General features: G+C 48.0%; 1 protein-coding gene across 1 annotated transcript in view; it reads right to left on the bottom strand.

Annotated features, from left to right (window-relative positions):
* The window catches only part of LOC121689682 (sodium/bile acid cotransporter 7-like), a 77,547-nt gene that overhangs the window by 42,468 nt on the left and 8,119 nt on the right, over nt 1–26,960 (bottom strand).

The raw sequence follows: 26,960 nt of genomic DNA, 5'->3' as shown, positions 1-26,960 counted from the left end.
TTGTAACTGTTTGCTTTCTGTTTGGTGTGCTGTTTACTGAGTGCATTCATATTAATAATCATTGACATCAATTGCAACAGCCAGAGAATTAAAAACAGCTGTCCGGTGTCCGGTGCTCATCACGATCGCGAGGCCGTGCGTGCGTGCGTGCGTGCGTGCGTGGGTGCTGGCTGGCACGCACGATCTCTTATGAAGCAGAGTACCTGGCTGTTTGTAACTGTTTGCTTTCTGTTTGGTGTGCTGTTTACTGAGGGCATTCATACTAATCATTGATATCAATTGCAACAGCCAGAGAAATAAAAATCAATTTTACGAAATATGACCTAGGCTACACGCCATAGCCAGCGTCACGAGACTCTAATAATATACATAACACTGAGCACTGCGTTGAGAAGCGCTTCAGTAGCTCTGTTGAGAAGACGTTGCTACTTGAATGAGTGTACCAGTAGCATCGCCGGTTCGAATCCGGCAAGGTGCCGTCACCCATTCTTTTTACACTACGCTGTCCGGTGGTCATCGCGATCGCAAGTCCGTGCGTGCGTGCGATCTCTCATGAAGCCAAGTGCCTGTTTGTAACAGTTTGCTTTCTGTTTGGTGTGCTGTTTACTGAGTGCATTCATATTAATAATCATTGACATCAATTGCAACAGCCAGAGAAATAAAAACAGCTGTCCGGTGTCCGGTGCTCATCACGATCGCGAGGCCGTGCGTGCGTGCGTGCGTGCGTGCGTGGGTGCTGGCTGGCACGCACGATCTCTTATGAAGCAGAGTACCTGGCTGTTTGTAACTGTTTGCTTTCTGTTTGGTGTGCTGTTTACTGAGGGCATTCATACTAATCATTGATATCAATTGCAACAGCCAGAGAAATAAAAATCAATTTTACGAAATATGACCTAGGCTACACGCCATAGCCAGCATCACGAGACTCAAATAATGTATATAACACCGAGCACTGCGTTGAGAAGCGCTTCTGTAGCTCTGTTGAGAAGACCTGGCTACTTGAATGAGTGTGCAAGTAGCGTCCCCGGTTCGAATCCGGCAAGGAGCCGGGACCGCCGCTGTCAGCCATTAATTTTACGCTACGCTGTCCGGTGGTCATCGGATCGCAAGTCCGTGCGTGCGTGCGATCTCTCATGAAGCCAAGTGCCTGTTTGTAACTATTTTCTTTCTGTTTGGTGTGCTGTTTACTGAGTGCATTCATATTAATAATCATTGACATCAATTGCAACAGCCAGATAAATAAAAACAGCTGTCCGGTGTCCGGTGCTCATCACGATCGCGAGGCCGTGCGTGCGTGCGTGCGTGCGTGGGTGCTGGCTGGCACGCACGATCTCTTATAAAGCAGAGTGCCTGGCTGTTTGTAACTGTTTGCTTTCTGTTTGGTGTGCTGTTTACTGAGGGCATTCATACTAATCATTGATATCAATTGCAACAGCCAGAGAAATAAAAATCAATTTTACGAAATATGACCTAGGCTACACGCCATAGCCAGCGTCACGAGACTCTAATAATATACATAACACTGAGCACTGCGTCGAGAAGCGCTTCAGTAGCTCTGTTGAGAAGACGTTGCTACTTGAATGAGTGTACCAGTAGCATCGCCAGTTCGAATCCGGCAAGGTGCCGTCACCGCCCCTGTCACCCATTCTTTTTACACTACGCTGTCCGGTGGTCATCGCGATTGCAAGTCCGTGCGTGACTGCGATCTCTCATGAAGCCAAGTGCCTGTTTGTAAGTGTTTGCTTTCTGTTTGGTGTGCTGTTTACTGAGTGCATTCATATTAATAATCATTGACATCAATTGCAACAGCCAGAGAAATAAAAACAGCTGTCCGGTGTCCGGTGCTCATCACGATCGCGAGGCCGTGCGTGCGTGCGTGCGTGCGTGGGTGCTGGCTGGCACGCACGATCTCTTATAAAGCAGAGTGCCTGGCTGTTTGTAACTGTTTGCTTTCTGTTTGGTGTGCTGTTTACTGAGGGCATTCATACTAATCATTGATATCAATTGCAACAGCCAGAGAAATAAAAATCAATTTTACGAAATATGACCTAGGCTACACGCCATAGCCAGCGTCACGAGACTCTAATAATGTACATAACACTGAGCACTGCGTTGAGAAGCGCTTCAGTAGCTCTGTTGAGAAGACGTTGCTACTTGAATGAGTGTACCAGTAGCATCGCCGGTTCGAATCCGGCAAGGTGCCGTCACCGCCCCTGTCACCCATTCTTTTTACACTACGCTGTCCGGTGGTCATCGCGATCGCAAGTCCGTGCGTGCGTGCGATCTCTCATGAAGCCAAGTGCCTGTTTGTAACAGTTTGCTTTCTGTTTGGTGTGCTGTTTACTGAGTGCATTCATATTAATAATCATTGACATCAATTGCAACAGCCAGAGAAATAAAAACAGCTGTCCGGTGTCCGGTGCTCATCACGATCGCGAGGCCGTGCGTGCGTGCGTGCGTGCGTGCGTGGGTGCTGGCTGGCACGCACGATCTCTTATGAAGCAGAGTACCTGGCTGTTTGTAACTGTTTGCTTTCTGTTTGGTGTGCTGTGTACTGAGGGCATTCATACTAATCATTGATATCAATTGCAACAGCCAGAGAAATAAAAATCAATTTTACGAAATATGACCTAGGCTACACGCCATAGCCAGCGTCACGAGACTCTAATAATATACATAACACTGAGCACTGCGTCGAGAAGCGCTTCAGTAGCTCTGTTGAGAAGACGTTGCTACTTGAATGAGTGTACCAGTAGCATCGCCAGTTCGAATCCGGCAAGGTGCCGTCACCGCCCCTGTCACCCATTCTTTTTACACTACGCTGTCCGGTGGTCATCGCGATTGCAAGTCCGTGCGTGACTGCGATCTCTCATGAAGCCAAGTGCCTGTTTGTAAGTGTTTGCTTTCTGTTTGGTGTGCTGTTTACTGAGTGCATTCATATTAATAATCATTGACATCAATTGCAACAGCCAGAGAAATAAAAACAGCTGTCCGGTGTCCGGTGCTCATCACGATCGCGAGGCCGTGCGTGCGTGCGTGCGTGCGTGCGTGGGTGCTGGCTGGCACGCACGATCTCTTATGAAGCAGAGTACCTGGCTGTTTGTAACTGTTTGCTTTCTGTTTGGTGTGCTGTGTACTGAGGGCATTCATACTAATCATTGATATCAATTGCAACAGCCAGAGAAATAAAAATCAATTTTACGAAATATGACCTAGGCTACACGCCATAGCCAGCGTCACGAGACTCAAATAATGTATATAACACCGAGCACTGCGTTGAGAAGCACTTCAGTAGCTCTATTGAGAAGACGTGGCTACTTGAATGAGTGTGCAAGTAGCGTCCCCGGTTCGATTCCGGCAAGGAGCCGTGACAGCTGCTGTCAGCCATTAATTTTACGCTACGCTGTCCGGTGGTCATCGGATCGCAAGTCCGTGCGTGCGTGCGATCTCTCATGAAGCCAAGTGCCTGTTTGTAACTGTTTGCTTTCTGTTTGGTGTGCTGTTTACTGAGTGCATTCATATTAATAATCATTGACATCAATTGCAACAGCCAGAGAATTAAAAACAGCTGTCCGGTGTCCGGTGCTCATCACGATCGCGAGGCCGTGCGTGCGTGCGTGCGTGCGTGCGTGGGTGCTGGCTGGCACGCACGATCTCTTATGAAGCAGAGTACCTGGCTGTTTGTAACTGTTTGCTTTCTGTTTGGTGTGCTGTTTACTGAGGGCATTCATACTAATCATTGATATCAATTGCAACAGCCAGAGAAATAAAAATCAATTTTACGAAATATGACCTAGGCTACACGCCATAGCCAGCGTCACGAGACTCTAATAATATACATAACACTGAGCACTGCGTTGAGAAGCGCTTCAGTAGCTCTGTTGAGAAGACGTTGCTACTTGAATGAGTGTACCAGTAGCATCGCCGGTTCGAATCCGGCAAGGTGCCGTCACCCATTCTTTTTACACTACGCTGTCCGGTGGTCATCGCGATCGCAAGTCCGTGCGTGCGTGCGATCTCTCATGAAGCCAAGTGCCTGTTTGTAACAGTTTGCTTTCTGTTTGGTGTGCTGTTTACTGAGTGCATTCATATTAATAATCATTGACATCAATTGCAACAGCCAGAGAAATAAAAACAGCTGTCCGGTGTCCGGTGCTCATCACGATCGCGAGGCCGTGCGTGCGTGCGTGCGTGCGTGCGTGGGTGCTGGCTGGCACGCACGATCTCTTATGAAGCAGAGTACCTGGCTGTTTGTAACTGTTTGCTTTCTGTTTGGTGTGCTGTGTACTGAGGGCATTCATACTAATCATTGATATCAATTGCAACAGCCAGAGAAATAAAAATCAATTTTACGAAATATGACCTAGGCTACACGCCATAGCCAGCGTCACGAGACTCTAATAATATACATAACACTGAGCACTGCGTCGAGAAGCGCTTCAGTAGCTCTGTTGAGAAGACGTTGCTACTTGAATGAGTGTACCAGTAGCATCGCCAGTTCGAATCCGGCAAGGTGCCGTCACCGCCCCTGTCACCCATTCTTTTTACACTACGCTGTCCGGTGGTCATCGCGATTGCAAGTCCGTGCGTGACTGCGATCTCTCATGAAGCCAAGTGCCTGTTTGTAAGTGTTTGCTTTCTGTTTGGTGTGCTGTTTACTGAGTGCATTCATATTAATAATCATTGACATCAATTGCAACAGCCAGAGAAATAAAAACAGCTGTCCGGTGTCCGGTGCTCATCACGATCGCGAGGCCGTGCGTGCGTGCGTGCGTGCGTGCGTGGGTGCTGGCTGGCACGCACGATCTCTTATGAAGCAGAGTACCTGGCTGTTTGTAACTGTTTGCTTTCTGTTTGGTGTGCTGTGTACTGAGGGCATTCATACTAATCATTGATATCAATTGCAACAGCCAGAGAAATAAAAATCAATTTTACGAAATATGACCTAGGCTACACGCCATAGCCAGCGTCACGAGACTCAAATAATGTATATAACACCGAGCACTGCGTTGAGAAGCACTTCAGTAGCTCTATTGAGAAGACGTGGCTACTTGAATGAGTGTGCAAGTAGCGTCCCCGGTTCGATTCCGGCAAGGAGCCGTGACAGCTGCTGTCAGCCATTAATTTTACGCTACGCTGTCCGGTGGTCATCGGATCGCAAGTCCGTGCGTGCGTGCGATCTCTCATGAAGCCAAGTGCCTGTTTGTAACTGTTTGCTTTCTGTTTGGTGTGCTGTTTACTGAGTGCATTCATATTAATAATCATTGACATCAATTGCAACAGCCAGAGAATTAAAAACAGCTGTCCGGTGTCCGGTGCTCATCACGATCGCGAGGCCGTGCGTGCGTGCGTGCGTGCGTGCGTGGGTGCTGGCTGGCACGCACGATCTCTTATGAAGCAGAGTACCTGGCTGTTTGTAACTGTTTGCTTTCTGTTTGGTGTGCTGTTTACTGAGGGCATTCATACTAATCATTGATATCAATTGCAACAGCCAGAGAAATAAAAATCAATTTTACGAAATATGACCTAGGCTACACGCCATAGCCAGCGTCACGAGACTCTAATAATATACATAACACTGAGCACTGCGTTGAGAAGCGCTTCAGTAGCTCTGTTGAGAAGACGTTGCTACTTGAATGAGTGTACCAGTAGCATCGCCGGTTCGAATCCGGCAAGGTGCCGTCACCCATTCTTTTTACACTACGCTGTCCGGTGGTCATCGCGATCGCAAGTCCGTGCGTGCGTGCGATCTCTCATGAAGCCAAGTGCCTGTTTGTAACAGTTTGCTTTCTGTTTGGTGTGCTGTTTACTGAGTGCATTCATATTAATAATCATTGACATCAATTGCAACAGCCAGAGAAATAAAAACAGCTGTCCGGTGTCCGGTGCTCATCACGATCGCGAGGCCGTGCGTGCGTGCGTGCGTGCGTGCGTGGGTGCTGGCTGGCACGCACGATCTCTTATGAAGCAGAGTACCTGGCTGTTTGTAACTGTTTGCTTTCTGTTTGGTGTGCTGTTTACTGAGGGCATTCATACTAATCATTGATATCAATTGCAACAGCCAGAGAAATAAAAATCAATTTTACGAAATATGACCTAGGCTACACGCCATAGCCAGCATCACGAGACTCAAATAATGTATATAACACCGAGCACTGCGTTGAGAAGCGCTTCTGTAGCTCTGTTGAGAAGACCTGGCTACTTGAATGAGTGTGCAAGTAGCGTCCCCGGTTCGAATCCGGCAAGGAGCCGGGACCGCCGCTGTCAGCCATTAATTTTACGCTACGCTGTCCGGTGGTCATCGGATCGCAAGTCCGTGCGTGCGTGCGATCTCTCATGAAGCCAAGTGCCTGTTTGTAACTATTTTCTTTCTGTTTGGTGTGCTGTTTACTGAGTGCATTCATATTAATAATCATTGACATCAATTGCAACAGCCAGATAAATAAAAACAGCTGTCCGGTGTCCGGTGCTCATCACGATCGCGAGGCCGTGCGTGCGTGCGTGCGTGCGTGGGTGCTGGCTGGCACGCACGATCTCTTATAAAGCAGAGTGCCTGGCTGTTTGTAACTGTTTGCTTTCTGTTTGGTGTGCTGTTTACTGAGGGCATTCATACTAATCATTGATATCAATTGCAACAGCCAGAGAAATAAAAATCAATTTTACGAAATATGACCTAGGCTACACGCCATAGCCAGCGTCACGAGACTCTAATAATGTACATAACACTGAGCACTGCGTTGAGAAGCGCTTCAGTAGCTCTGTTGAGAAGACGTTGCTACTTGAATGAGTGTACCAGTAGCATCGCCGGTTCGAATCCGGCAAGGTGCCGTCACCGCCCCTGTCACCCATTCTTTTTACACTACGCTGTCCGGTGGTCATCGCGATCGCAAGTCCGTGCGTGCGTGCGATCTCTCATGAAGCCAAGTGCCTGTTTGTAACAGTTTGCTTTCTGTTTGGTGTGCTGTTTACTGAGTGCATTCATATTAATAATCATTGACATCAATTGCAACAGCCAGAGAAATAAAAACAGCTGTCCGGTGTCCGGTGCTCATCACGATCGCGAGGCCGTGCGTGCGTGCGTGCGTGCGTGCGTGGGTGCTGGCTGGCACACACGATCTCTTATGAAGCAGAGTACCTGGCTGTTTGTAACTGTTTGCTTTCTGTTTGGTGTGCTGTGTACTGAGGGCATTCATACTAATCATTGATATCAATTGCAACAGCCAGAGAAATAAAAATCAATTTTACGAAATATGACCTAGGCTACACGCCATAGCCAGCGTCACGAGACTCTAATAATATACATAACACTGAGCACTGCGTCGAGAAGCGCTTCAGTAGCTCTGTTGAGAAGACGTTGCTACTTGAATGAGTGTACCAGTAGCATCGCCAGTTCGAATCCGGCAAGGTGCCGTCACCGCCCCTGTCACCCATTCTTTTTACACTACGCTGTCCGGTGGTCATCGCGATTGCAAGTCCGTGCGTGACTGCGATCTCTCATGAAGCCAAGTGCCTGTTTGTAAGTGTTTGCTTTCTGTTTGGTGTGCTGTTTACTGAGTGCATTCATATTAATAATCATTGACATCAATTGCAACAGCCAGAGAAATAAAAACAGCTGTCCGGTGTCCGGTGCTCATCACGATCGCGAGGCCGTGCGTGCGTGCGTGCGTGCGTGCGTGGGTGCTGGCTGGCACGCACGATCTCTTATGAAGCAGAGTACCTGGCTGTTTGTAACTGTTTGCTTTCTGTTTGGTGTGCTGTGTACTGAGGGCATTCATACTAATCATTGATATCAATTGCAACAGCCAGAGAAATAAAAATCAATTTTACGAAATATGACCTAGGCTACACGCCATAGCCAGCGTCACGAGACTCAAATAATGTATATAACACCGAGCACTGCGTTGAGAAGCACTTCAGTAGCTCTATTGAGAAGACGTGGCTACTTGAATGAGTGTGCAAGTAGCGTCCCCGGTTCGATTCCGGCAAGGAGCCGTGACAGCTGCTGTCAGCCATTAATTTTACGCTACGCTGTCCGGTGGTCATCGGATCGCAAGTCCGTGCGTGCGTGCGATCTCTCATGAAGCCAAGTGCCTGTTTGTAACTGTTTGCTTTCTGTTTGGTGTGCTGTTTACTGAGTGCATTCATATTAATAATCATTGACATCAATTGCAACAGCCAGAGAATTAAAAACAGCTGTCCGGTGTCCGGTGCTCATCACGATCGCGAGGCCGTGCGTGCGTGCGTGCGTGCGTGCGTGGGTGCTGGCTGGCACGCACGATCTCTTATGAAGCAGAGTACCTGGCTGTTTGTAACTGTTTGCTTTCTGTTTGGTGTGCTGTTTACTGAGGGCATTCATACTAATCATTGATATCAATTGCAACAGCCAGAGAAATAAAAATCAATTTTACGAAATATGACCTAGGCTACACGCCATAGCCAGCGTCACGAGACTCTAATAATATACATAACACTGAGCACTGCGTTGAGAAGCGCTTCAGTAGCTCTGTTGAGAAGACGTTGCTACTTGAATGAGTGTACCAGTAGCATCGCCGGTTCGAATCCGGCAAGGTGCCGTCACCCATTCTTTTTACACTACGCTGTCCGGTGGTCATCGCGATCGCAAGTCCGTGCGTGCGTGCGATCTCTCATGAAGCCAAGTGCCTGTTTGTAACAGTTTGCTTTCTGTTTGGTGTGCTGTTTACTGAGTGCATTCATATTAATAATCATTGACATCAATTGCAACAGCCAGAGAAATAAAAACAGCTGTCCGGTGTCCGGTGCTCATCACGATCGCGAGGCCGTGCGTGCGTGCGTGCGTGCGTGCGTGGGTGCTGGCTGGCACGCACGATCTCTTATGAAGCAGAGTACCTGGCTGTTTGTAACTGTTTGCTTTCTGTTTGGTGTGCTGTTTACTGAGGGCATTCATACTAATCATTGATATCAATTGCAACAGCCAGAGAAATAAAAATCAATTTTACGAAATATGACCTAGGCTACACGCCATAGCCAGCATCACGAGACTCAAATAATGTATATAACACCGAGCACTGCGTTGAGAAGCGCTTCTGTAGCTCTGTTGAGAAGACCTGGCTACTTGAATGAGTGTGCAAGTAGCGTCCCCGGTTCGAATCCGGCAAGGAGCCGGGACCGCCGCTGTCAGCCATTAATTTTACGCTACGCTGTCCGGTGGTCATCGGATCGCAAGTCCGTGCGTGCGTGCGATCTCTCATGAAGCCAAGTGCCTGTTTGTAACTATTTTCTTTCTGTTTGGTGTGCTGTTTACTGAGTGCATTCATATTAATAATCATTGACATCAATTGCAACAGCCAGATAAATAAAAACAGCTGTCCGGTGTCCGGTGCTCATCACGATCGCGAGGCCGTGCGTGCGTGCGTGCGTGCGTGGGTGCTGGCTGGCACGCACGATCTCTTATAAAGCAGAGTGCCTGGCTGTTTGTAACTGTTTGCTTTCTGTTTGGTGTGCTGTTTACTGAGGGCATTCATACTAATCATTGATATCAATTGCAACAGCCAGAGAAATAAAAATCAATTTTACGAAATATGACCTAGGCTACACGCCATAGCCAGCGTCACGAGACTCTAATAATGTACATAACACTGAGCACTGCGTTGAGAAGCGCTTCAGTAGCTCTGTTGAGAAGACGTTGCTACTTGAATGAGTGTACCAGTAGCATCGCCGGTTCGAATCCGGCAAGGTGCCGTCACCGCCCCTGTCACCCATTCTTTTTACACTACGCTGTCCGGTGGTCATCGCGATCGCAAGTCCGTGCGTGCGTGCGATCTCTCATGAAGCCAAGTGCCTGTTTGTAACAGTTTGCTTTCTGTTTGGTGTGCTGTTTACTGAGTGCATTCATATTAATAATCATTGACATCAATTGCAACAGCCAGAGAAATAAAAACAGCTGTCCGGTGTCCGGTGCTCATCACGATCGCGAGGCCGTGCGTGCGTGCGTGCGTGCGTGCGTGGGTGCTGGCTGGCACGCACGATCTCTTATGAAGCAGAGTACCTGGCTGTTTGTAACTGTTTGCTTTCTGTTTGGTGTGCTGTGTACTGAGGGCATTCATACTAATCATTGATATCAATTGCAACAGCCAGAGAAATAAAAATCAATTTTACGAAATATGACCTAGGCTACACGCCATAGCCAGCGTCACGAGACTCTAATAATATACATAACACTGAGCACTGCGTCGAGAAGCGCTTCAGTAGCTCTGTTGAGAAGACGTTGCTACTTGAATGAGTGTACCAGTAGCATCGCCAGTTCGAATCCGGCAAGGTGCCGTCACCGCCCCTGTCACCCATTCTTTTTACACTACGCTGTCCGGTGGTCATCGCGATTGCAAGTCCGTGCGTGACTGCGATCTCTCATGAAGCCAAGTGCCTGTTTGTAAGTGTTTGCTTTCTGTTTGGTGTGCTGTTTACTGAGTGCATTCATATTAATAATCATTGACATCAATTGCAACAGCCAGAGAAATAAAAACAGCTGTCCGGTGTCCGGTGCTCATCACGATCGCGAGGCCGTGCGTGCGTGCGTGCGTGCGTGCGTGGGTGCTGGCTGGCACGCACGATCTCTTATGAAGCAGAGTACCTGGCTGTTTGTAACTGTTTGCTTTCTGTTTGGTGTGCTGTGTACTGAGGGCATTCATACTAATCATTGATATCAATTGCAACAGCCAGAGAAATAAAAATCAATTTTACGAAATATGACCTAGGCTACACGCCATAGCCAGCGTCACGAGACTCAAATAATGTATATAACACCGAGCACTGCGTTGAGAAGCACTTCAGTAGCTCTATTGAGAAGACGTGGCTACTTGAATGAGTGTGCAAGTAGCGTCCCCGGTTCGATTCCGGCAAGGAGCCGTGACAGCTGCTGTCAGCCATTAATTTTACGCTACGCTGTCCGGTGGTCATCGGATCGCAAGTCCGTGCGTGCGTGCGATCTCTCATGAAGCCAAGTGCCTGTTTGTAACTGTTTGCTTTCTGTTTGGTGTGCTGTTTACTGAGTGCATTCATATTAATAATCATTGACATCAATTGCAACAGCCAGAGAATTAAAAACAGCTGTCCGGTGTCCGGTGCTCATCACGATCGCGAGGCCGTGCGTGCGTGCGTGCGTGGGTGCTGGCTGGCACGCACGATCTCTTATGAAGCAGAGTACCTGGCTGTTTGTAACTGTTTGCTTTCTGTTTGGTGTGCTGTTTACTGAGGGCATTCATACTAATCATTGATATCAATTGCAACAGCCAGAGAAATAAAAATCAATTTTACGAAATATGACCTAGGCTACACGCCATAGCCAGCGTCACGAGACTCTAATAATATACATAACACTGAGCACTGCGTTGAGAAGCGCTTCAGTAGCTCTGTTGAGAAGACGTTGCTACTTGAATGAGTGTACCAGTAGCATCGCCGGTTCGAATCCGGCAAGGTGCCGTCACCCATTCTTTTTACACTACGCTGTCCGGTGGTCATCGCGATCGCAAGTCCGTGCGTGCGTGCGATCTCTCATGAAGCCAAGTGCCTGTTTGTAACAGTTTGCTTTCTGTTTGGTGTGCTGTTTACTGAGTGCATTCATATTAATAATCATTGACATCAATTGCAACAGCCAGAGAAATAAAAACAGCTGTCCGGTGTCCGGTGCTCATCACGATCGCGAGGCCGTGCGTGCGTGCGTGCGTGCGTGCGTGGGTGCTGGCTGGCACGCACGATCTCTTATGAAGCAGAGTACCTGGCTGTTTGTAACTGTTTGCTTTCTGTTTGGTGTGCTGTTTACTGAGGGCATTCATACTAATCATTGATATCAATTGCAACAGCCAGAGAAATAAAAATCAATTTTACGAAATATGACCTAGGCTACACGCCATAGCCAGCATCACGAGACTCAAATAATGTATATAACACCGAGCACTGCGTTGAGAAGCGCTTCTGTAGCTCTGTTGAGAAGACCTGGCTACTTGAATGAGTGTGCAAGTAGCGTCCCCGGTTCGAATCCGGCAAGGAGCCGGGACCGCCGCTGTCAGCCATTAATTTTACGCTACGCTGTCCGGTGGTCATCGGATCGCAAGTCCGTGCGTGCGTGCGATCTCTCATGAAGCCAAGTGCCTGTTTGTAACTATTTTCTTTCTGTTTGGTGTGCTGTTTACTGAGTGCATTCATATTAATAATCATTGACATCAATTGCAACAGCCAGATAAATAAAAACAGCTGTCCGGTGTCCGGTGCTCATCACGATCGCGAGGCCGTGCGTGCGTGCGTGCGTGCGTGGGTGCTGGCTGGCACGCACGATCTCTTATAAAGCAGAGTGCCTGGCTGTTTGTAACTGTTTGCTTTCTGTTTGGTGTGCTGTTTACTGAGGGCATTCATACTAATCATTGATATCAATTGCAACAGCCAGAGAAATAAAAATCAATTTTACGAAATATGACCTAGGCTACACGCCATAGCCAGCGTCACGAGACTCTAATAATATACATAACACTGAGCACTGCGTCGAGAAGCGCTTCAGTAGCTCTGTTGAGAAGACGTTGCTACTTGAATGAGTGTACCAGTAGCATCGCCAGTTCGAATCCGGCAAGGTGCCGTCACCGCCCCTGTCACCCATTCTTTTTACACTACGCTGTCCGGTGGTCATCGCGATTGCAAGTCCGTGCGTGACTGCGATCTCTCATGAAGCCAAGTGCCTGTTTGTAAGTGTTTGCTTTCTGTTTGGTGTGCTGTTTACTGAGTGCATTCATATTAATAATCATTGACATCAATTGCAACAGCCAGAGAAATAAAAACAGCTGTCCGGTGTCCGGTGCTCATCACGATCGCGAGGCCGTGCGTGCGTGCGTGCGTGCGTGGGTGCTGGCTGGCACGCACGATCTCTTATAAAGCAGAGTGCCTGGCTGTTTGTAACTGTTTGCTTTCTGTTTGGTGTGCTGTTTACTGAGGGCATTCATACTAATCATTGATATCAATTGCAACAGCCAGAGAAATAAAAATCAATTTTACGAAATATGACCTAGGCTACACGCCATAGCCAGCGTCACGAGACTCTAATAATGTACATAACACTGAGCACTGCGTTGAGAAGCGCTTCAGTAGCTCTGTTGAGAAGACGTTGCTACTTGAATGAGTGTACCAGTAGCATCGCCGGTTCGAATCCGGCAAGGTGCCGTCACCGCCCCTGTCACCCATTCTTTTTACACTACGCTGTCCGGTGGTCATCGCGATCGCAAGTCCGTGCGTGCGTGCGATCTCTCATGAAGCCAAGTGCCTGTTTGTAACAGTTTGCTTTCTGTTTGGTGTGCTGTTTACTGAGTGCATTCATATTAATAATCATTGACATCAATTGCAACAGCCAGAGAAATAAAAACAGCTGTCCGGTGTCCGGTGCTCATCACGATCGCGAGGCCGTGCGTGCGTGCGTGCGTGCGTGCGTGGGTGCTGGCTGGCACGCACGATCTCTTATGAAGCAGAGTACCTGGCTGTTTGTAACTGTTTGCTTTCTGTTTGGTGTGCTGTGTACTGAGGGCATTCATACTAATCATTGATATCAATTGCAACAGCCAGAGAAATAAAAATCAATTTTACGAAATATGACCTAGGCTACACGCCATAGCCAGCGTCACGAGACTCTAATAATATACATAACACTGAGCACTGCGTCGAGAAGCGCTTCAGTAGCTCTGTTGAGAAGACGTTGCTACTTGAATGAGTGTACCAGTAGCATCGCCAGTTCGAATCCGGCAAGGTGCCGTCACCGCCCCTGTCACCCATTCTTTTTACACTACGCTGTCCGGTGGTCATCGCGATTGCAAGTCCGTGCGTGACTGCGATCTCTCATGAAGCCAAGTGCCTGTTTGTAAGTGTTTGCTTTCTGTTTGGTGTGCTGTTTACTGAGTGCATTCATATTAATAATCATTGACATCAATTGCAACAGCCAGAGAAATAAAAACAGCTGTCCGGTGTCCGGTGCTCATCACGATCGCGAGGCCGTGCGTGCGTGCGTGCGTGCGTGCGTGGGTGCTGGCTGGCACGCACGATCTCTTATGAAGCAGAGTACCTGGCTGTTTGTAACTGTTTGCTTTCTGTTTGGTGTGCTGTGTACTGAGGGCATTCATACTAATCATTGATATCAATTGCAACAGCCAGAGAAATAAAAATCAATTTTACGAAATATGACCTAGGCTACACGCCATAGCCAGCGTCACGAGACTCAAATAATGTATATAACACCGAGCACTGCGTTGAGAAGCACTTCAGTAGCTCTATTGAGAAGACGTGGCTACTTGAATGAGTGTGCAAGTAGCGTCCCCGGTTCGATTCCGGCAAGGAGCCGTGACAGCTGCTGTCAGCCATTAATTTTACGCTACGCTGTCCGGTGGTCATCGGATCGCAAGTCCGTGCGTGCGTGCGATCTCTCATGAAGCCAAGTGCCTGTTTGTAACTGTTTGCTTTCTGTTTGGTGTGCTGTTTACTGAGTGCATTCATATTAATAATCATTGACATCAATTGCAACAGCCAGAGAATTAAAAACAGCTGTCCGGTGTCCGGTGCTCATCACGATCGCGAGGCCGTGCGTGCGTGCGTGCGTGCGTGCGTGGGTGCTGGCTGGCACGCACGATCTCTTATGAAGCAGAGTACCTGGCTGTTTGTAACTGTTTGCTTTCTGTTTGGTGTGCTGTTTACTGAGGGCATTCATACTAATCATTGATATCAATTGCAACAGCCAGAGAAATAAAAATCAATTTTACGAAATATGACCTAGGCTACACGCCATAGCCAGCGTCACGAGACTCTAATAATATACATAACACTGAGCACTGCGTTGAGAAGCGCTTCAGTAGCTCTGTTGAGAAGACGTTGCTACTTGAATGAGTGTACCAGTAGCATCGCCGGTTCGAATCCGGCAAGGTGCCGTCACCCATTCTTTTTACACTACGCTGTCCGGTGGTCATCGCGATCGCAAGTCCGTGCGTGCGTGCGATCTCTCATGAAGCCAAGTGCCTGTTTGTAACAGTTTGCTTTCTGTTTGGTGTGCTGTTTACTGAGTGCATTCATATTAATAATCATTGACATCAATTGCAACAGCCAGAGAAATAAAAACAGCTGTCCGGTGTCCGGTGCTCATCACGATCGCGAGGCCGTGCGTGCGTGCGTGCGTGCGTGCGTGGGTGCTGGCTGGCACGCACGATCTCTTATGAAGCAGAGTACCTGGCTGTTTGTAACTGTTTGCTTTCTGTTTGGTGTGCTGTGTACTGAGGGCATTCATACTAATCATTGATATCAATTGCAACAGCCAGAGAAATAAAAATCAATTTTACGAAATATGACCTAGGCTACACGCCATAGCCAGCGTCACGAGACTCTAATAATATACATAACACTGAGCACTGCGTCGAGAAGCGCTTCAGTAGCTCTGTTGAGAAGACGTTGCTACTTGAATGAGTGTACCAGTAGCATCGCCAGTTCGAATCCGGCAAGGTGCCGTCACCGCCCCTGTCACCCATTCTTTTTACACTACGCTGTCCGGTGGTCATCGCGATTGCAAGTCCGTGCGTGACTGCGATCTCTCATGAAGCCAAGTGCCTGTTTGTAAGTGTTTGCTTTCTGTTTGGTGTGCTGTTTACTGAGTGCATTCATATTAATAATCATTGACATCAATTGCAACAGCCAGAGAAATAAAAACAGCTGTCCGGTGTCCGGTGCTCATCACGATCGCGAGGCCGTGCGTGCGTGCGTGCGTGCGTGCGTGGGTGCTGGCTGGCACGCACGATCTCTTATGAAGCAGAGTACCTGGCTGTTTGTAACTGTTTGCTTTCTGTTTGGTGTGCTGTGTACTGAGGGCATTCATACTAATCATTGATATCAATTGCAACAGCCAGAGAAATAAAAATCAATTTTACGAAATATGACCTAGGCTACACGCCATAGCCAGCGTCACGAGACTCAAATAATGTATATAACACCGAGCACTGCGTTGAGAAGCACTTCAGTAGCTCTATTGAGAAGACGTGGCTACTTGAATGAGTGTGCAAGTAGCGTCCCCGGTTCGATTCCGGCAAGGAGCCGTGACAGCTGCTGTCAGCCATTAATTTTACGCTACGCTGTCCGGTGGTCATCGGATCGCAAGTCCGTGCGTGCGTGCGATCTCTCATGAAGCCAAGTGCCTGTTTGTAACTGTTTGCTTTCTGTTTGGTGTGCTGTTTACTGAGTGCATTCATATTAATAATCATTGACATCAATTGCAACAGCCAGAGAATTAAAAACAGCTGTCCGGTGTCCGGTGCTCATCACGATCGCGAGGCCGTGCGTGCGTGCGTGCGTGCGTGCGTGGGTGCTGGCTGGCACGCACGATCTCTTATGAAGCAGAGTACCTGGCTGTTTGTAACTGTTTGCTTTCTGTTTGGTGTGCTGTTTACTGAGGGCATTCATACTAATCATTGATATCAATTGCAACAGCCAGAGAAATAAAAATCAATTTTACGAAATATGACCTAGGCTACACGCCATAGCCAGCGTCACGAGACTCTAATAATATACATAACACTGAGCACTGCGTTGAGAAGCGCTTCAGTAGCTCTGTTGAGAAGACGTTGCTACTTGAATGAGTGTACCAGTAGCATCGCCGGTTCGAATCCGGCAAGGTGCCGTCACCCATTCTTTTTACACTACGCTGTCCGGTGGTCATCGCGATCGCAAGTCCGTGCGTGCGTGCGATCTCTCATGAAGCCAAGTGCCTGTTTGTAACAGTTTGCTTTCTGTTTGGTGTGCTGTTTACTGAGTGCATTCATATTAATAATCATTGACATCAATTGCAACAGCCAGAGAAATAAAAACAGCTGTCCGGTGTCCGGTGCTCATCACGATCGCGAGGCCGTGCGTGCGTGCGTGCGTGCGTGCGTGGGTGCTGGCTGGCACGCACGATCTCTTATGAAGCAGAGTACCTGGCTGTTTGTAACTGTTTGCTTTCTGTTTGGTGTGCTGTTTACTGAGGGCATTCATACTAATCATTGATATCAATTGCAACAGCCAGAGAAATAAAAATCAATTTTACGAAATATGACCTAGGCTACACGCCATAGCCAGCATCACGAGACTCAAATAATGTATATAACACCGAGCACTGCGTTGAGAAGCGCTTCTGTAGCTCTGTTGAGAAGACCTGGCTACTTGAATGAGTGTGCAAGTAGCGTCCCCGGTTCGAATCCGGCAAGGAGCCGTGACCGCCGCTGTCAGCCATTAATTTTACGCTACGCTGTCCGGTGGTCATCGGATCGCAAGTCCGTGCGTGCGTGCGATCTCTCATGAAGCCAAGTGCCTGTTTGTAACTATTTTCTTTCTGTTTGGTGTGCTGTTTACTGAGTGCATTCATATTAATAATCATTGACATCAATTGCAACAGCCAGATAAATAAAAACAGCTGTCCGGTGTCCGGTGCTCATCACGATCGCGAGGCCGTGCGTGCGTGCGTGCGTGCGTGGGTGCTGGCTGGCACGCACGATCTCTTATAAAGCAGAGTGCCTGGCTGTTTGTAACTGTTTGCTTTCTGTTTGGTGTGCTGTTTACTGAGGGCATTCATACTAATCATTGATATCAATTGCAACAGCCAGAGAAATAAAAATCAATTTTACGAAATATGACCTAGGCTACACGCCATAGCCAGCGTCACGAGACTCTAATAATATACATAACACTGAGCACTGCGTCGAGAAGCGCTTCAGTAGCTCTGTTGAGAAGACGTTGCTACTTGAATGAGTGTACCAGTAGCATCGCCAGTTCGAATCCGGCAAGGTGCCGTCACCGCCCCTGTCACCCATTCTTTTTACACTACGCTGTCCGGTGGTCATCGCGATTGCAAGTCCGTGCGTGACTGCGATCTCTCATGAAGCCAAGTGCCTGTTTGTAAGTGTTTGCTTTCTGTTTGGTGTGCTGTTTACTGAGTGCATTCATATTAATAATCATTGACATCAATTGCAACAGCCAGAGAAATAAAAACAGCTGTCCGGTGTCCGGTGCTCATCACGATCGCGAGGCCGTGCGTGCGTGCGTGCGTGCGTGGGTGCTGGCTGGCACGCACGATCTCTTATAAAGCAGAGTGCCTGGCTGTTTGTAACTGTTTGCTTTCTGTTTGGTGTGCTGTTTACTGAGGGCATTCATACTAATCATTGATATCAATTGCAACAGCCAGAGAAATAAAAATCAATTTTACGAAATATGACCTAGGCTACACGCCATAGCCAGCGTCACGAGACTCTAATAATGTACATAACACTGAGCACTGCGTTGAGAAGCGCTTCAGTAGCTCTGTTGAGAAGACGTTGCTACTTGAATGAGTGTACCAGTAGCATCGCCGGTTCGAATCCGGCAAGGTGCCGTCACCGCCCCTGTCACCCATTCTTTTTACACTACGCTGTCCGGTGGTCATCGCGATCGCAAGTCCGTGCGTGCGTGCGATCTCTCATGAAGCCAAGTGCCTGTTTGTAACAGTTTGCTTTCTGTTTGGTGTGCTGTTTACTGAGTGCATTCATATTAATAATCATTGACATCAATTGCAACAGCCAGAGAAATAAAAACAGCTGTCCGGTGTCCGGTGCTCATCACGATCGCGAGGCCGTGCGTGCGTGCGTGCGTGCGTGCGTGGGTGCTGGCTGGCACGCACGATCTCTTATGAAGCAGAGTACCTGGCTGTTTGTAACTGTTTGCTTTCTGTTTGGTGTGCTGTGTACTGAGGGCATTCATACTAATCATTGATATCAATTGCAACAGCCAGAGAAATAAAAATCAATTTTACGAAATATGACCTAGGCTACACGCCATAGCCAGCGTCACGAGACTCTAATAATATACATAACACTGAGCACTGCGTCGAGAAGCGCTTCAGTAGCTCTGTTGAGAAGACGTTGCTACTTGAATGAGTGTACCAGTAGCATCGCCAGTTCGAATCCGGCAAGGTGCCGTCACCGCCCCTGTCACCCATTCTTTTTACACTACGCTGTCCGGTGGTCATCGCGATTGCAAGTCCGTGCGTGACTGCGATCTCTCATGAAGCCAAGTGCCTGTTTGTAAGTGTTTGCTTTCTGTTTGGTGTGCTGTTTACTGAGTGCATTCATATTAATAATCATTGACATCAATTGCAACAGCCAGAGAAATAAAAACAGCTGTCCGGTGTCCGGTGCTCATCACGATCGCGAGGCCGTGCGTGCGTGCGTGCGTGCGTGCGTGGGTGCTGGCTGGCACGCACGATCTCTTATGAAGCAGAGTACCTGGCTGTTTGTAACTGTTTGCTTTCTGTTTGGTGTGCTGTGTACTGAGGGCATTCATACTAATCATTGATATCAATTGCAACAGCCAGAGAAATAAAAATCAATTTTACGAAATATGACCTAGGCTACACGCCATAGCCAGCGTCACGAGACTCAAATAATGTATATAACACCGAGCACTGCGTTGAGAAGCACTTCAGTAGCTCTATTGAGAAGACGTGGCTACTTGAATGAGTGTGCAAGTAGCGTCCCCGGTTCGATTCCGGCAAGGAGCCGTGACAGCTGCTGTCAGCCATTAATTTTACGCTACGCTGTCCGGTGGTCATCGGATCGCAAGTCCGTGCGTGCGTGCGATCTCTCATGAAGCCAAGTGCCTGTTTGTAACTGTTTGCTTTCTGTTTGGTGTGCTGTTTACTGAGTGCATTCATATTAATAATCATTGACATCAATTGCAACAGCCAGAGAATTAAAAACAGCTGTCCGGTGTCCGGTGCTCATCACGATCGCGAGGCCGTGCGTGCGTGCGTGCGTGCGTGCGTGGGTGCTGGCTGGCACGCACGATCTCTTATGAAGCAGAGTACCTGGCTGTTTGTAACTGTTTGCTTTCTGTTTGGTGTGCTGTTTACTGAGGGCATTCATACTAATCATTGATATCAATTGCAACAGCCAGAGAAATAAAAATCAATTTTACGAAATATGACCTAGGCTACACGCCATAGCCAGCGTCACGAGACTCTAATAATATACATAACACTGAGCACTGCGTTGAGAAGCGCTTCAGTAGCTCTGTTGAGAAGACGTTGCTACTTGAATGAGTGTACCAGTAGCATCGCCGGTTCGAATCCGGCAAGGTGCCGTCACCCATTCTTTTTACACTACGCTGTCCGGTGGTCATCGCGATCGCAAGTCCGTGCGTGCGTGCGATCTCTCATGAAGCCAAGTGCCTGTTTGTAACAGTTTGCTTTCTGTTTGGTGTGCTGTTTACTGAGTGCATTCATATTAATAATCATTGACATCAATTGCAACAGCCAGAGAAATAAAAACAGCTGTCCGGTGTCCGGTGCTCATCACGATCGCGAGGCCGTGCGTGCGTGCGTGCGTGCGTGCGTGGGTGCTGGCTGGCACGCACGATCTCTTATGAAGCAGAGTACCTGGCTGTTTGTAACTGTTTGCTTTCTGTTTGGTGTGCTGTTTACTGAGGGCATTCATACTAATCATTGATATCAATTGCAACAGCCAGAGAAATAAAAATCAATTTTACGAAATATGACCTAGGCTACACGCCATAGCCAGCATCACGAGACTCAAATAATGTATATAACACCGAGCACTGCGTTGAGAAGCGCTTCTGTAGCTCTGTTGAGAAGACCTGGCTACTTGAATGAGTGTGCAAGTAGCGTCCCCGGTTCGAATCCGGCAAGGAGCCGGGACCGCCGCTGTCAGCCATTAATTTTACGCTACGCTGTCCGGTGGTCATCGGATCGCAAGTCCGTGCGTGCGTGCGATCTCTCATGAAGCCAAGTGCCTGTTTGTAACTATTTTCTTTCTGTTTGGTGTGCTGTTTACTGAGTGCATTCATATTAATAATCATTGACATCAATTGCAACAGCCAGATAAATAAAAACAGCTGTCCGGTGTCCGGTGCTCATCACGATCGCGAGGCCGTGCGTGCGTGCGTGCGTGCGTGGGTGCTGGCTGGCACGCACGATCTCTTATAAAGCAGAGTGCCTGGCTGTTTGTAACTGTTTGCTTTCTGTTTGGTGTGCTGTTTACTGAGGGCATTCATACTAATCATTGATATCAATTGCAACAGCCAGAGAAATAAAAATCAATTTTACGAAATATGACCTAGGCTACACGCCATAGCCAGCGTCACGAGACTCTAATAATGTACATAACACTGAGCACTGCGTTGAGAAGCGCTTCAGTAGCTCTGTTGAGAAGACGTTGCTACTTGAATGAGTGTACCAGTAGCATCGCCGGTTCGAATCCGGCAAGGTGCCGTCACCGCCCCTGTCACCCATTCTTTTTACACTACGCTGTCCGGTGGTCATCGCGATCGCAAGTCCGTGCGTGCGTGCGATCTCTCATGAAGCCAAGTGCCTGTTTGTAACAGTTTGCTTTCTGTTTGGTGTGCTGTTTACTGAGTGCATTCATATTAATAATCATTGACATCAATTGCAACAGCCAGAGAAATAAAAACAGCTGTCCGGTGTCCGGTGCTCATCACGATCGCGAGGCCGTGCGTGCGTGCGTGCGTGCGTGCGTGGGTGCTGGCTGGCACGCACGATCTCTTATGAAGCAGAGTACCTGGCTGTTTGTAACTGTTTGCTTTCTGTTTGGTGTGCTGTGTACTGAGGGCATTCATACTAATCATTGATATCAATTGCAACAGCCAGAGAAATAAAAATCAATTTTACGAAATATGACCTAGGCTACACGCCATAGCCAGCGTCACGAGACTCTAATAATATACATAACACTGAGCACTGCGTCGAGAAGCGCTTCAGTAGCTCTGTTGAGAAGACGTTGCTACTTGAATGAGTGTACCAGTAGCATCGCCAGTTCGAATCCGGCAAGGTGCCGTCACCGCCCCTGTCACCCATTCTTTTTACACTACGCTGTCCGGTGGTCATCGCGATTGCAAGTCCGTGCGTGACTGCGATCTCTCATGAAGCCAAGTGCCTGTTTGTAAGTGTTTGCTTTCTGTTTGGTGTGCTGTTTACTGAGTGCATTCATATTAATAATCATTGACATCAATTGCAACAGCCAGAGAAATAAAAACAGCTGTCCGGTGTCCGGTGCTCATCACGATCGCGAGGCCGTGCGTGCGTGCGTGCGTGCGTGCGTGGGTGCTGGCTGGCACGCACGATCTCTTATGAAGCAGAGTACCTGGCTGTTTGTAACTGTTTGCTTTCTGTTTGGTGTGCTGTGTACTGAGGGCATTCATACTAATCATTGATATCAATTGCAACAGCCAGAGAAATAAAAATCAATTTTACGAAATATGACCTAGGCTACACGCCATAGCCAGCGTCACGAGACTCAAATAATGTATATAACACCGAGCACTGCGTTGAGAAGCACTTCAGTAGCTCTATTGAGAAGACGTGGCTACTTGAATGAGTGTGCAAGTAGCGTCCCCGGTTCGATTCCGGCAAGGAGCCGTGACAGCTGCTGTCAGCCATTAATTTTACGCTACGCTGTCCGGTGGTCATCGGATCGCAAGTCCGTGCGTGCGTGCGATCTCTCATGAAGCCAAGTGCCTGTTTGTAACTGTTTGCTTTCTGTTTGGTGTGCTGTTTACTGAGTGCATTCATATTAATAATCATTGACATCAATTGCAACAGCCAGAGAATTAAAAACAGCTGTCCGGTGTCCGGTGCTCATCACGATCGCGAGGCCGTGCGTGCGTGCGTGCGTGCGTGCGTGGGTGCTGGCTGGCACGCACGATCTCTTATGAAGCAGAGTACCTGGCTGTTTGTAACTGTTTGCTTTCTGTATTGGTGTGCTGTTTACTGAGGGCATTCATACTAATCATTGATATCAATTGCAACAGCCAGAGAAATAAAAATCAATTTTACGAAATATGACCTAGGCTACACGCCATAGCCAGCGTCACGAGACTCTAATAATATACATAACACTGAGCACTGCGTTGAGAAGCGCTTCAGTAGCTCTGTTGAGAAGACGTTGCTACTTGAATGAGTGTACCAGTAGCATCGCCGGTTCGAATCCGGCAAGGTGCCGTCACCCATTCTTTTTACACTACGCTGTCCGGTGGTCATCGCGATCGCAAGTCCGTGCGTGCGTGCGATCTCTCATGAAGCCAAGTGCCTGTTTGTAACAGTTTGCTTTCTGTTTGGTGTGCTGTTTACTGAGTGCATTCATATTAATAATCATTGACATCAATTGCAACAGCCAGAGAAATAAAAACAGCTGTCCGGTGTCCGGTGCTCATCACGATCGCGAGGCCGTGCGTGCGTGCGTGCGTGCGTGCGTGGGTGCTGGCTGGCACGCACGATCTCTTATGAAGCAGAGTACCTGGCTGTTTGTAACTGTTTGCTTTCTGTTTGGTGTGCTGTTTACTGAGGGCATTCATACTAATCATTGATATCAATTGCAACAGCCAGAGAAATAAAAATCAATTTTACGAAATATGACCTAGGCTACACGCCATAGCCAGCATCACGAGACTCAAATAATGTATATAACACCGAGCACTGCGTTGAGAAGCGCTTCTGTAGCTCTGTTGAGAAGACCTGGCTACTTGAATGAGTGTGCAAGTAGCGTCCCCGGTTCGAATCCGGCAAGGAGCCGGGACCGCCGCTGTCAGCCATTAATTTTACGCTACGCTGTCCGGTGGTCATCGGATCGCAAGTCCGTGCGTGCGTGCGATCTCTCATGAAGCCAAGTGCCTGTTTGTAACTATTTTCTTTCTGTTTGGTGTGCTGTTTACTGAGTGCATTCATATTAATAATCATTGACATCAATTGCAACAGCCAGATAAATAAAAACAGCTGTCCGGTGTCCGGTGCTCATCACGATCGCGAGGCCGTGCGTGCGTGCGTGCGTGCGTGGGTGCTGGCTGGCACGCACGATCTCTTATAAAGCAGAGTGCCTGGCTGTTTGTAACTGTTTGCTTTCTGTTTGGTGTGCTGTTTACTGAGGGCATTCATACTAATCATTGATATCAATTGCAACAGCCAGAGAAATAAAAATCAATTTTACGAAATATGACCTAGGCTACACGCCATAGCCAGCGTCACGAGACTCTAATAATATACATAACACTGAGCACTGCGTCGAGAAGCGCTTCAGTAGCTCTGTTGAGAAGACGTTGCTACTTGAATGAGTGTACCAGTAGCATCGCCAGTTCGAATCCGGCAAGGTGCCGTCACCGCCCCTGTCACCCATTCTTTTTACACTACGCTGTCCGGTGGTCATCGCGATTGCAAGTCCGTGCGTGACTGCGATCTCTCATGAAGCCAAGTGCCTGTTTGTAAGTGTTTGCTTTCTGTTTGGTGTGCTGTTTACTGAGTGCATTCATATTAATAATCATTGACATCAATTGCAACAGCCAGAGAAATAAAAACAGCTGTCCGGTGTCCGGTGCTCATCACGATCGCGAGGCCGTGCGTGCGTGCGTGCGTGCGTGGGTGCTGGCTGGCACGCACGATCTCTTATAAAGCAGAGTGCCTGGCTGTTTGTAACTGTTTGCTTTCTGTTGGTGTGCTGTTTACTGAGGGCATTCATACTAATCATTGATATCAATTGCAACAGCCAGAGAAATAAAAATCAATTTTACGAAATATGACCTAGGCTACACGCCATAGCCAGCGTCACGAGACTCTAATAATGTACATAACACTGAGCACTGCGTTGAGAAGCGCTTCAGTAGCTCTGTTGAGAAGACGTTGCTACTTGAATGAGTGTACCAGTAGCATCGCCGGTTCGAATCCGGCAAGGTGCCGTCACCGCCCCTGTCACCCATTCTTTTTACACTACGCTGTCCGGTGGTCATCGCGATCGCAAGTCCGTGCGTGCGTGCGATCTCTCATGAAGCCAAGTGCCTGTTTGTAACAGTTTGCTTTCTGTTTGGTGTGCTGTTTACTGAGTGCATTCATATTAATAATCATTGACATCAATTGCAACAGCCAGAGAAATAAAAACAGCTGTCCGGTGTCCGGTGCTCATCACGATCGCGAGGCCGTGCGTGCGTGCGTGCGTGCGTGCGTGGGGTGCTGGCTGGCACGCACGATCTCTTATGAAGCAGAGTACCTGGCTGTTTGTAACTGTTTGCTTTCTGTTTGGTGTGCTGTGTACTGAGGGCATTCATACTAATCATTGATATCAATTGCAACAGCCAGAGAAATAAAAATCAATTTTACGAAATATGACCTAGGCTACACGCCATAGCCAGCGTCACGAGACTCTAATAATATACATAACACTGAGCACTGCGTCGAGAAGCGCTTCAGTAGCTCTGTTGAGAAGACGTTGCTACTTGAATGAGTGTACCAGTAGCATCGCCAGTTCGAATCCGGCAAGGTGCCGTCACCGCCCCTGTCACCCATTCTTTTTACACTACGCTGTCCGGTGGTCATCGCGATTGCAAGTCCGTGCGTGACTGCGATCTCTCATGAAGCCAAGTGCCTGTTTGTAAGTGTTTGCTTTCTGTTTGGTGTGCTGTTTACTGAGTGCATTCATATTAATAATCATTGACATCAATTGCAACAGCCAGAGAAATAAAAACAGCTGTCCGGTGTCCGGTGCTCATCACGATCGCGAGGCCGTGCGTGCGTGCGTGCGTGCGTGCGTGGGTGCTGGCTGGCACGCACGATCTCTTATGAAGCAGAGTACCTGGCTGTTTGTAACTGTTTGCTTTCTGTTTGGTGTGCTGTGTACTGAGGGCATTCATACTAATCATTGATATCAATTGCAACAGCCAGAGAAATAAAAATCAATTTTACGAAATATGACCTAGGCTACACGCCATAGCCAGCGTCACGAGACTCAAATAATGTATATAACACCGAGCACTGCGTTGAGAAGCACTTCAGTAGCTCTATTGAGAAGACGTGGCTACTTGAATGAGTGTGCAAGTAGCGTCCCCGGTTCGATTCCGGCAAGGAGCCGTGACAGCTGCTGTCAGCCATTAATTTTACGCTACGCTGTCCGGTGGTCATCGGATCGCAAGTCCGTGCGTGCGTGCGATCTCTCATGAAGCCAAGTGCCTGTTTGTAACTGTTTGCTTTCTGTTTGGTGTGCTGTTTACTGAGTGCATTCATATTAATAATCATTGACATCAATTGCAACAGCCAGAGAATTAAAAACAGCTGTCCGGTGTCCGGTGCTCATCACGATCGCGAGGCCGTGCGTGCGTGCGTGGCGTGCGTGCGTGGGTGCTGGCTGGCACGCACGATCTCTTATGAAGCAGAGTACCTGGCTGTTTGTAACTGTTTGCTTTCTGTTTGGTGTGCTGTTTACTGAGGGCATTCATACTAATCATTGATATCAATTGCAACAGCCAGAGAAATAAAAATCAATTTTACGAAATATGACCTAGGCTACACGCCATAGCCAGCGTCACGAGACTCTAATAATATACATAACACTGAGCACTGCGTTGAGAAGCGCTTCAGTAGCTCTGTTGAGAAGACGTTGCTACTTGAATGAGTGTACCAGTAGCATCGCCGGTTCGAATCCGGCAAGGTGCCGTCACCCATTCTTTTTACACTACGCTGTCCGGTGGTCATCGCGATCGCAAGTCCGTGCGTGCGTGCGATCTCTCATGAAGCCAAGTGCCTGTTTGTAACAGTTTGCTTTCTGTTTGGTGTGCTGTTTACTGAGTGCATTCATATTAATAATCATTGACATCAATTGCAACAGCCAGAGAAATAAAAACAGCTGTCCGGTGTCCGGTGCTCATCACGATCGCGAGGCCGTGCGTGCGTGCGTGCGTGCGTGCGTGGGTGCTGGCTGGCACGCACGATCTCTTATGAAGCAGAGTACCTGGCTGTTTGTAACTGTTTGCTTTCTGTTTGGTGTGCTGTGTACTGAGGGCATTCATACTAATCATTGATATCAATTGCAACAGCCAGAGAAATAAAAATCAATTTTACGAAATATGACCTAGGCTACACGCCATAGCCAGCGTCACGAGACTCTAATAATATACATAAC

This window comes from Alosa sapidissima, chromosome 18, assembly GCF_018492685.1.
Source record: "Alosa sapidissima isolate fAloSap1 chromosome 18, fAloSap1.pri, whole genome shotgun sequence".
In the NCBI taxonomy this organism is placed as follows: Eukaryota; Metazoa; Chordata; class Actinopteri; order Clupeiformes; family Clupeidae; genus Alosa; species Alosa sapidissima.
This window is presented reverse-complemented; position numbering and strand designations above follow the sequence as displayed.